The 12,087-nt window shown below is 44.6% G+C and overlaps 1 pseudogene; it reads right to left on the bottom strand.

The window, feature by feature from the left end:
• LOC147455363 (uncharacterized) overlaps window positions 1–12,087 on the bottom strand; it is a 53,592-nt pseudogene that overhangs the window by 4,041 nt on the left and 37,464 nt on the right.

Genomic DNA, 12,087 nt, shown 5'->3' with positions numbered 1-12,087 from the left:
ATCAGGGCCTGCTCAGAGACTATTCCATCCCTTTTATTCAGCAAGTCTTTGTAGAGGCCCCATAGGTGGCAGAGTGTTGTGTTCAGAGGATCCGAGTAGTGGGAATCTGTGGGAGGACTTGTGTCATAGATCTTGACCAAGCAACTCTTGAGACTGGACACTAAAGGTTGTGGTCATGGGAGTGTTGTCCACTGGCACGAGTACAGTGGGATCTTGGTGAGTGTCTATGGAGGGATCCCTTCTCTTCTGCAGAGCATCCAGGACTCCCGTTCTTTCAGTACACTGTTCATCTGGGACCACATATACTAGGAGCACAGAGAGAGGCCTGTCCAGCTGTTGCAGCACCTCATTGGGTGGAGGAGGGTCTCACATCTGAGTTCTTGGCAGTATTTTTGGAGAGGTTGTGGGACTCTAGATAGCTGAGGCGAGTCATCTTGTTTTAGTGGCTAGTCGCACACAAAGCTACAACAGTTGGGAGCTGGCTAGTGCATAGTGGTGTCTCGGCCTCATGTGCAGCTTGTGACCATCTTGTGGAGAGTTAGCATCACGGTCTGTTGGACTGTCCCTTGGCCCAAAAGGTGTGGCTACGAGTTCTTCGATTGATGCCTTCTCTCTCGACAGCTTGACAGTACACTTGGGGAGCAGCGGTTGGTCCACCCTCACCGGCCCGGCACTTCAGTTGGAGCTATCCTTGACGAGCAGGATGATAGTGATGTAGGAGGGGCGACCTACACTTTAGCCTGCTACTACAGAGCTTACTCCACAAGAGTGGTGCAGCGAGAGAGAGGTGTGTTGGGAGCTCATCAGTGGCCTGGCACTCTAGTTCATCTAGCGGGCCCATTGTTTTCGCATCTTTGAGGCTCGCCTTGTGCCACCAGCAGAGACTGTTCGCGATTTTGGCTAGAGCTGATTCACACTCTCAGAGGATAGCTCGAGGGACTAGAGGGCAGCTTCGACCGCATGCGGGAGCGGAGAGAGGCTTTCCTACGACTCTGGCGTCATGGGCCCTTCTACACGATGGTCCACGGTGTACTATGATGGCACTACCGACCACCTGTGTGGCTTTTCCCTCCCCCCATTTCTTGATTTGGACCCATTGTACATATGCTGGTTTTTTCATTGGGAGAGTCTCCCACCATGGTTGTTGTAGCCCTCTCTTGAAGAGGTGGTTGTTGCCCTATGGGTAGTTTCAGTAACTAATAGAAGGATCTTTTTCTCGGAAAAACAAAAAGTGGAGAGTTGCTCCATGGACTGTAGACGGGATGCCCAAATGGGTGCAACTTGGGGAGTTTGCCGTGGTCAACAGCAGGTGATGAAGGCTGAGAGTTGAGGGCTCTAGAGCAGCCACAAAGCATAACCGTAGGCATGTTTTTGAGGTCAGGAGGGAGCTGGTGAGCAAATACAAGGAGCTGCAAGTAGGCGGGTTGAGCCAGCTGCACGTTAGGGCTTGTGGAGAGCCAGAAGCTGACGGTGGTGAGGAAAAATCAAGGGAAGGTGGGTGGCTATCATGGGTCATGCAGAGCCTCCAAGGGCATGAGATGGAAGGAGGCTGTCATAAGGTTTCCTCAGGGACAGTTTAGGGGTGACACCCATGGCATGAGGGCCTAAGGCGGCCATTTCATGAAGGGATCAACATCGTGACAGCAGCATTGCCACATAAAGCAAAAGGGGAGCTTGCCATGCAGAGGTCTTTTGGACTTACACTGTGGTTTTTGATTTTAATAGTGGCTTATCTGTATAAGGCTAGTGATCAAGTCTAAAACCCTTTTTCTCATGAAAATTGAGCTCTTAGAGATGTACGGGTCAAAAAGAACCCACCTTTTTAAATTTTACAAGTATAATCTCCCTATAAGAGGGATTTCAAAGAATTGTAAAGGGCCATTTTGCTAGTGAAGCTTGAAAAGAGCTAGTGAGGGTTTTTTCCTCTTTGTAACCATGGAGTCTGTGTAAGCTTGTGCAAGAAGAATCTCGCCCATTTCTCCCTCTTTTGGTGTTGATTCCTCACTCCCCCTCCTTGCTTTTACTCACATGCCGTGTTTGTGTCGCCAGTGTTGGAATTAGGGTTGCAAAGAAACACACACAACTTGGAGAAAGACAAAGGAAGTTCAAGGCACATAATAGAGATTGTGTTTCTTAGTGTGCAATGCAAAGAGATAGCCCTAGAGTGATGGGCATATATACAATGCATGGGGAAAAAAACTCCTAGTGAGGAAAAAAATGCACCGACGGTCTTAGTGTGGTTACACACATCAGTACCACATGTATATGGTAAAAAATCCCCCCTGGAGTGATGTGGTGAACGAGAGCTGGCACATGAGTAAAAAGAAGTGCCATGCCCTGAGGACATGATCAGTCCACAAAGGGGAGTAAGCACAAAGCTTTGTGGGAAGCTTCGGGGTTCTCATGAGACAATGCCTTTGTGAAAAGATCTACAAGGTTGTCGTGTGTTCGCACGTAAGCCATGTTGATGTCTAAGCCATACACACTCAATGGTAGTTGTGAAGATTGCCCTATACTCATCCCCACAACTAGAAGTGGCCACAGTAGGTTGCTTCTTGCTCAACCATGATATGCATGAATTGCCAAGCTAGAAACAAAAACCACTTATGGACACTTGCGTGTCATAACAAGAAGCCCAATCTGAGTCCGAAAAAGCATGTAAGTCTGGCGGCAATGATCCCCCCTTAGGATAAAACAAGCAAAGATGTAAAGTTCCACTAAGGTAGCGGAAAATCCTCTTGAGATCCTGCCAATGCTTAGACCCTCGGCTATGCATAAATTTGTTGACTTGTGAGACTGCAAACTGAATATCTGGCCTCGTGTTGCATACATACATGAGGCAACCAACAACAGTTTGGTAAAGAGTGACAACAGCAGGATCGGCACCATCATGTAGACTCAACTTCAAACCTGTTTCCATTAGAGTGGCACTAGGTTTGCAATCCTCAAGTACAAACTTACATAGAAATGTCTCTATGTAGCTTTTTTTATACAAGGCAATACCACCATCACACTGCTTAAATTGTATGCCCAAATAATGATGCAACAACCCCAAATCTTTCATCTTGAAAGTAGCGTTCAAATCAGCCTTAAATTCAGCAATATGTGCCTCATTGAGACCAGTGAGATCTAAAAATCATCCACATAAAGAACAACAATGAGAAGTACATCACCCTCACGCTTTACATACAATGTTCTTTCTGCTCGACTATTACAAGAGCCTCGTTTGACCAAATGAGTGTCAACTTTCTCATACCAAGCATGAGGAGATTGCTTCAACCCATACAAAGCCTTCTTACATCTGCAAACTTTGTCCTATTGTCCTTTCCTGACAAAACTGCGAGGCTGCGTTACACAAACTCCCTCAAATATGTCACCATTCAAGAAAGCAGTAACAATGTCTGATTGATGTACATCCCAACCAAAATGAGATGCCAATGCACATAGAAAATGCACAGTAGTCATACGACAAGTGGAAGCCAAATTTTATTCATAATCTATGCCTTTTTGCTGTGAGTAACCGTTTGCAACAAGTTGAGCCTTATGGCGATGATCCATCCGGCTTGCATTTCAACTTGTAAACCCACTTCGTGCCAATGTCCTTTTCTCCAGGAGGAAAATCACATAAAGTCCATGTGTCATTTTCTATAAGTGCATGAAATTTTGATTGTATTGCAGCCATCCAATTTTTTGAATTTTGTGCTTCATCAAAAGACAGAGGTTCCTCAACACATGTAAGCTAGACACAGCCAAAGCATAACAATCTGATGCATAAGATGCATGGCCAAAGCCTGAACTAGTACGACTAGACAAAGGTGCAACCATTTTAGTGTCACGTAATGTATTCACCATCAATTTTGGCATACCTCTAGCTTTCTCATTTTCAGCTATTTCCTTATCAAGTACATCATGTATATCTACATCAGTAAATAGGTTGATCTATAATATTTTCAAAAACCTCCATAGGCTATACATTTGCCTCATTGGAATTTACATTTGAACTTCCACCACACTGAAAAGAGGCAAATAAAAATTAAATGTCTTGTGAGCTTACATGACTGTCTCTAGTACAAGACAATTAGGGTTGAACAAAATCTTCCTCAAACACTACATCTCGTAAAACCAGAATACGCTTTGTTTGTGGATGATACAAATTGTAACCTACATCTTGTAAAACCAGAATACGCTTTGTTTGTGGATGATACAAACTGTAACCTTTGCTTTCATCACTATAACCCAACAAAAATACATTTGACAGCCTTATCATCCAATTTTTTGTGCTCTGTTTGTGGCACCAAAGCATATGCCAAACAACCAAAAACATGCATGTGCTCAATAGAAGGCTTTCTATCATTCCATGCTTCATATGGAGTAATAGAGTGCAAAGCTTTCGTAGGAAACTTGTTAAGTACATAAGTGGCACACATGATGGCCTCAAGCCAAAAAGAATGCGACAAAGCTTCACTTTTGACCATACATGGTTCCATTTTTGTAAGTGACTTGTTTCTCCTCTCAGCTACACCATTTTGTTGAAGCGTATAAGGCACTATACATTGGTGTTTTATCCCATTACTAGCCAGAAATGCATTGAATTCATGAGACATATACTCCCCCCCTTGATCGGAATGGAGGGTGCCCATATTACATTTCGAGACATTTTCAATCATAGCCAAAAATTGTTTGAAGCACATAACAAATTCACAGTTCTCTTTAAGCAAAAATACACATGCACGCCTGGAGTAATCATCAATGAAAGTCATGCGAAGTAGAGGTAATTGCCCAAGGATGGAGTTTGCATGGGCCCACAAACATCACAATGCACAAGGTGCAACTTGCATGTGGCCCTAACTAAACCATGCTTTGAAAACTTACAATGCTGCATTTTACCCAAAATGCAGCCTTCACAAACAGTTTGACAAGTGCTTCAAGAGGCGGCAAAGAAGCAACCATATTAGATTTTTGCAAACGCAACAAACTGGCATAATTCAGATGCCCAAAACGTGCATGCCACAGTTTTTCATCTGAAAAAGAGAGTGAGCTTATACAGCCCACGGCACAAAAGGCTAGATGCAACAATTTCATCACCAAAATTGAAATCATGAACTGTACATATGTCATCCACAAATCTGACTACAAGTCCAAGTCTAGCAAATGCCAATACGGACAAAAGATTCTTCTCGATTCCAAGTACATAAAGTGCATCAACAAGTGTGAAAGAGCTATCATTTGCAACAGTAAAAACAATCTTTCCAACTTCCTGAATAGGATAAGAGGCATTGTTGGCACAAGTGACTGAATTCCCATGAGGGACAGACTCGAGAGAGGTGAACAATTCGTGATGTGAGGTAATGTGCTTTGTAGCACCACTATCGATATACCACACATGTGAATTCACAGCAACTGACATGCATGCATCATGAACAATGGGATTATAAGTGCACTCTACACTAAAAGCCCATTCTGCATCAACATCAGCATCCTAGCCTCCTTCGACAAAAGACTCAACAATGACTGCATTTGTAGTGGAACCAACATTTGCAGTGGAACCACCCTCTTGGTTCTTAGTCTCTTTGACCTTCAACTTAGGACAGTGCTTGATCGAGTGGTCATTAGCTTTACAATAATGGAAACACATTTTCTTTTTTTTCTTATCATCAGGATTTCTAGACGAATTGCAGAAGCATTGGGAACATTATATTTGCCACTCAAAGTAGAACCATAAGAAGTGGCTACATTGCTGTTACCAGCCTTTCTTTGAGAAGCAATAAAAGCCTGTTCAATTGCACGTTTCCTAGTCCTATTTTTCTTGGAAGTGACTCAGGATTTCCTTGGGTCATAAGTCTCCAAGTACTAGCAAAAGTCTGATAAGAATCTGGTAAGGCATTAAGAACAATCTACACAAGGGAGCTTTCTGAAATGACTTCACATGCAGAAATAAGTTGCTCATTGATATCCTTGACACCAGCAAGGTAAGTGTCCATATCATCTTCCTCATGCATAATCTTCATTTCCTGCTCTTTACGCAGCAAAGCAATTTTAGCCTCATTGCGTCTTGCATAAAGACCTGCTAGAATATCCCAAGCTTGTTTTGCAGATTTTTGTTGAAAAAATGTGAGGAGTAATAGTGCGCTTCACAAACAACACAATCAATGCATGAGCCTACGCATCCTTTAAATCCCAACGAGCTTGTTATGTCATAGGCAAAACAACTCTAATAGCAGCAAGACCTGCAACATCCTTAACATCGCCTACATCCTCAGAACCAGGACATACATCAATTCCCTCCACAATATTCCAGATGACCTTTGACACAAGAACATGTTGAATCATGTAAGCCCACATAGGGTAATTGTCCCCAATATCCAACCTGTCCTCAGTAGCAGCAAACATCTTGAACACATCTGTGTTGCTGTTAGCCATGGAAAATGTCTGCACCTGATGTGAAAACTTCCCAAAATAAGGAGAAAATAAGTGAGACTAGCTCATTCTACATAGCACAACCCACGAAACACTGTATAGGACGTGTTATGCCAAAAACAACACTGACAAAAATTTTGCACAAAATGACAAAATTGCAAGTCCAGACCTGCTTGTACTGGAAACGGAGGCTGAAATGAGCCCGAATGAGAAATCTCACCCTGTGAACGCTCCCCAAAGCTCACAGAAATTAGAGAAAGTGAGTAGGTGTGTACTGGAGTTGCTAGCGACTAAACCCAGGAGGATGCAACCTTCTCGAATACCAATTGTTGGAATTAGGGTTGCAGAGAAAAACACACAACTTGGAGAAGACAAAGGGTAATGGGCGTATATACAATGCACGGGGGGAAAACATCCTAAAGAGGGAAAGAAGGTCCTAGTGTGTTCACACACATTGATGGGGGCTTTCACAAGCCAAGCTCCCATACCCCTCTTCTCTCGTCCCCACCCCATGAAAACCCCCTCTTATGGAGGGAGTGATAAAAGGCATTGGAAAAAGTAAGAAAAAAATAAAGTATGACTATGTAAATATATAAGAAAGGTAAAATAGGCCACCTCATGCCTGCGGGGTAGCCCATCCCCACCTTGCCTTCTTTTTCTTCACTGTTGCCCCGCCGGGTGTCCCTTTTTCCTCTCCTCCACTCAAAGGTCAACCCCCTCTCTCTTCCCTTTGTCCTTTCTCCTTTCTCTCTCCCCTCAAGCTACCCCACCTCTCACCAATAATGCATTATAACTCACCAATAATGCACCCTGACTCACATGCAACTTACCCTATCTTCCAAAATAGTATACCCCACCCCCTCTTTCTCTCTCCTATCATATCCCATGACCCAAATACCCCCCTATTTCTCTAAAGGGCGCCATGTCTCTTGTCTTGTAACTAAATAACCTCCCCCACACTCACACACACTCAGTTTTACTGAAAAAGGTGCCCACAAACCCATCCCCACCCGGTGGTTACCTGATTTTTCTTGTGTTCACAAACATCTGCAAATAGATTCACCTCTGAACACACTCCTCTCTCTCCCCTCTTGTAATTACTTTATTCTCCATGTCACCTCTCACTTTTTTTTCATCAACCCATCTCTCTCTCTTAGTCTCTCTCTCATGAGACTGCTGTTCTGGCACATATACACACAGCCAGACAAGTGGGGCCCACTGTCACATGGCCTATGTAGATAATGATTTCTTCATTTCTAAATTCTAGAACTTCTCCCCCCTTCTCCCCTATATAAAGAGGGGTCACCATCACACAAAAACACACAACATCACCAAAGAACACACTATGCAGTGTGTGTGCCTAGTGCACACACACACACCCACACCATCACCATCACCGCAATCACCATGCTTGTCTTGAGCATGACCTCTACACCCTTGGCTATAGAAGATGAAGGGCAAATAAATGAAGGATGATGGCCATAATCCTCGTGCAAGTCTTCGCCATCAACTCCCACCTATCCGCCATGTGCTCTACCACTCTCTCCCTTCTCATTCCCCTACCCTATGCTCCCTATTTCATCGCCTTATTCTCTAAATAAAGCTTGAGGTTTTGTGAGTATGTTTTCTTGCAATGTTTTGCCCATGTGAGGTGTGCGGAATCGCCACCTAGTCTTGTGTTTTGGAGTGAGCTTGTGTATGTGTGAAGGGTGTGCGGATTCGCCATCCTTTTGTGGTGCCTAAGTACTAAGCCGCTATACCCCCTCCCTCACTCTCTCTCTCTCTCTCTCTAACTTGATCTCATTCCCTTTCCTTTTCATCATTACTCCCAAGCATCCATCTCTCTTGGATGAAAAATTTGTTATGGTGGTGTGTTGTTTGCGTCCTAGCCGCTGAAGCTAGGTGGTGCCCCCTGTTTGCTTTACCATGACAGGCTCGAGGCGCGCCATTTGGTCCACGGTGTTTTAGAGGCTGTCGGGGTTCGGGGTTCGCTTTGCTCCCGTCAACATCACTACCACATGTATATAGTAGCAGCCGGTTGCGGTGCGGTTGAGTGCAACCCTGAGCCGATGTGAGTACAAGAAAAGTAAGAGAGATAGAGAAGTTTGTGCAAATTTGCGGTGTGGAATTGAAGTGTTGGGAATGTAAAATTTGTTGGAGCTTTCGTAAAGCATGTGTGTACATATTGCTGTGGAGAATTAAGCATGTACATGTGAGTTTTTGTGGATTTTGAAGGTGAATTCCAATTGATTACGGTGTTGTGTTTACCTTGGGCTGTAGAGAGCCTCACATTTTGTGTTACGGATGTTTACCCCCTTCCCCCTTTCTATCTTCTAGGATGGCATCTCGGAGCTATGGTCCAATTTTCATAGGTGATGGTGAGGCGATGAGAGTCCGAATGAATGGATTGCGGATTTCAAGATGTATATGTAGTCACTACAGATGCCAAACAAAGACAACAAAATGCAAAAAAAAATTGTTGGTGATGCATGGCAAAGTGAAAGTGTGGTACAAAGCGTTAGACGGTGAGCCGACGCTCTATGGGTGTCTTACACGACTTTGGCAAAGAAGCATCCCCAATCAAAATGTGCAAGATATATTGCCTAGAAAGAGTACCCTCTATAGCCAGTGAAGTGGGGAGAGAGCTCCACGAGCTCGTCGGCTATGGCTTCCAGCCCATTGGAAGCTGTGTGTGGATCTTTGTGGCAATTTTTTGTGGCGGTGTTGGTGGCTGTGGCGGTCGTTGGGTTGTGCTACTTGCATGGTGTGGTTAATGACATGGTGATGGGGGCTTTTCACAAGCCAAGCTCCCATACCCCTCTTCTCTCGTCCCCACCCCATGAAAACCTCCTCTTAGGGAGAGAGTGATAAAAGACATTGGAAAAAAGTAAGAAAAAAATAAAGTATGATTATGTAAATATATGAGAAAGGTAAACTAGGCCACCTCATGCCTGCGGGGCAGCCCATCCCCACCTTGCCTCCTTTTTCTTCACTATTGCTCCACCGTGTGTCCCTTTTCCTTTCCTCCACTCAAAAGTTCAACCCCCTCTCTCTTCCCCTTGTCCTTTCTCCTTTCTCTCTCCCCTCAAGCTACCCCACCTCTCACCAATAATGCACCCTAACTCACATGCAACTTACCCTATCTTCCAAAATAGTATACCCCACCCCCCCTTTCTCTCTCCTATCATATCCCATGACCCAAATACCCCCCCCTCTCTCTAAAGGGCGCCATGTCTCTTGTCTTGTAGCTAAATAACCTCCTCCACACTCACACACACTCAGTTTCACTAAAAAAGGTGCCCACAGACCCATCCCCACCCGGTGGTTACTTGATTTTTCTTGTGTTCACACACATCTGCACACAGAATCACCTCTGAACACACTCCTCTCTCTCCCCTCTTGTAATTACTTTATTCTCCATGTCACCTCTCACTTTTTTCCATCAACCCATCTCTCTCTCTTAGTCTCTCTCGCATGAGACTCCTGTTCTGGCACATATACACACAGCCAGACAAGTGGGACCCACAGTCACATGGCCTATGTAGATAATGATTTCTTCATTTCTAAATTCTAGAATTTCTCCCCCCCCTCCCCCCCTATATAAAGAGGGGTCACCACCACACAAAAACATACCACATCACCAAAGAACACACTATGCACTGTGTGTGCGTAGTGCACACACACACACACCCACACCATCACCATCACCATCACCATCACCGCAATCACCATGCTTGTCTTGAGCATGACCTGTACACCATTGGCTATGGAAGATGAAAGGCAACTAAATGAAGGATGATGGCCATAATCCTCGTGCAAGTCTTCGCCATCAACTCCCACCTATCCGCCATGTGCTCTACCACTCTCTCCCTTCTCATTCCCCTACCCTATGCTCCCCATTTCATCGCCTAATTCTCTAAATAAAGCTTGAGGTTTTGTGAGTATGTTTTCTTGCAATGTTTTGCCCATGTGAGGTGTGCGGAATTTCCACCTAGTCTTGTGTTTTGGAGTGAGCTTGTGTATGTGTGAAGGGTGTGTGGATTCGCCATCCTTTTGTGTTCCCTAAGTACTAAGCCGGTATACCCCCTCCCTCACTCTCTCTCTCTCTCTCTCACTTGATCTCATTCCCTTTCCTTTTCATCATTACTCCCAAGCATCCATCTCTCTTGGATGAAAACCTTGTTATGGTGGTGTGTTGTTTGTGCCTAGCCGCTGAAGCTAGGAGGTGCCCCCTGTTTTCTTTACCATGACAGGCTCGAGGCGCGAGGCGCGCCATTCGGTCCCCGGTGATTTAGAGGTCGTCGGGGTTCGGTTTTTGCTTTGCTTCCGTCATTTGGTGCCCCCACTGAGGATCTTTTCATGAAACTCTCAGTTTACAAGATTGAAACCCTTAAACTATTGTGAATGGATGAATGGCTAGTAGGATTTGCTAATTGGATGACAGAAGAAGAACAGCTCCAAGCACAACTAGACGAACTCCGCATCTCCATCGAAGCTCGAGTGCCAGGCGTAACGGTAATCGATTTGCAGTGCGAGAGTCAACCAACACGCCGAACCCAGTGGATATACATAGGCCAAGTGCCAAGCAGAAGAAGGAGAAGGTCGAAACCATGTCCGCAACCTACAACCAACCCACAAGAACAAAATGGAAGGAGATCTACACAATAGAGAATCAACACTATTCTACTTTGAGAATCGGGTAACTCAAGTCACGAAGGTAATTATCATAGTCAGTTTTCAAGTCGCACCTAATGCTGCAACACAGATAACGGAAGCATTGGCTCACACTCTCACTAGAGAAACTAGGGATCTACTGAGTTTGTTTCACGAAAGAACACCACCCTCTCCCACAAGCTTGGACAATGACGAAGCACCTCTAAGATTCACATGAATCAGTACAACCTACCTCAAGAGAGTTCACACATACCAACACGTGTACGCTCAATCAAGGTAATACTGGATTTGAAGGCTCACTACCAGCACGTCATTGACACCATGCCGGGTGGGGAGTGGTTTTTGGAGGTTCTGGCATCAGATCAACCATTTGTCTTACCTTTGGTACAAGGCAATGTACCGTTTGAAGTTTTAATCTATGTCCTAGTATAAGAGGGTATACACGCCTCCTTGTAAAGAAGAAAAAAACTTTTGCAAGTTAAGCAGTGTGTCTTTCTAGATCTCTCTCAGTAATCATGGCAAGTGTAGCATTTCCAACATTTAAAGGAAAGAAGGGGGAGGATTTGGTAACAGACTTCCTAGATGACTTTGAAGTAGCATGTGTAGTGAGCAACAAAGATACGGATGAATCCTGGGTTAGAATCTTTAAGCATCTCATGAAGCTAGAAGCTAGATCATGGTACAATGCACTTCCACAAGCAACCAAGGATGACTGGGAACCCTTAAAAACTTCTTTTAAGAGGCACTTTGGGGGAGGTACCACTTCAGAAAAGTTGTGTGACAAGTTGAGAGACTTGAAGTAGGAGGGTCTTCTACAATATGCCACCTATGAGTCCAAATCTGTGGATTTGTGGGAACGGTGGGTTGAGTCACTGGCTAGGGGAGAAGCTGCACTTGATTTCCTAAAAAAAGATCGGTTCATGCATGGCTTATGGCCGCTTCTCAAGGAGAAGGTGAAAGGTAGATTCCCGGCTACGTACAAGTTAGCCGTTGAGA

Source organism: Adiantum capillus-veneris, chromosome 6, assembly GCF_014529385.1.
Source record: "Adiantum capillus-veneris isolate H3 chromosome 6, ASM1452938v2, whole genome shotgun sequence".
NCBI lineage: Eukaryota > Viridiplantae > Streptophyta > Polypodiopsida > Polypodiales > Pteridaceae > Adiantum > Adiantum capillus-veneris.
This window is presented reverse-complemented; position numbering and strand designations above follow the sequence as displayed.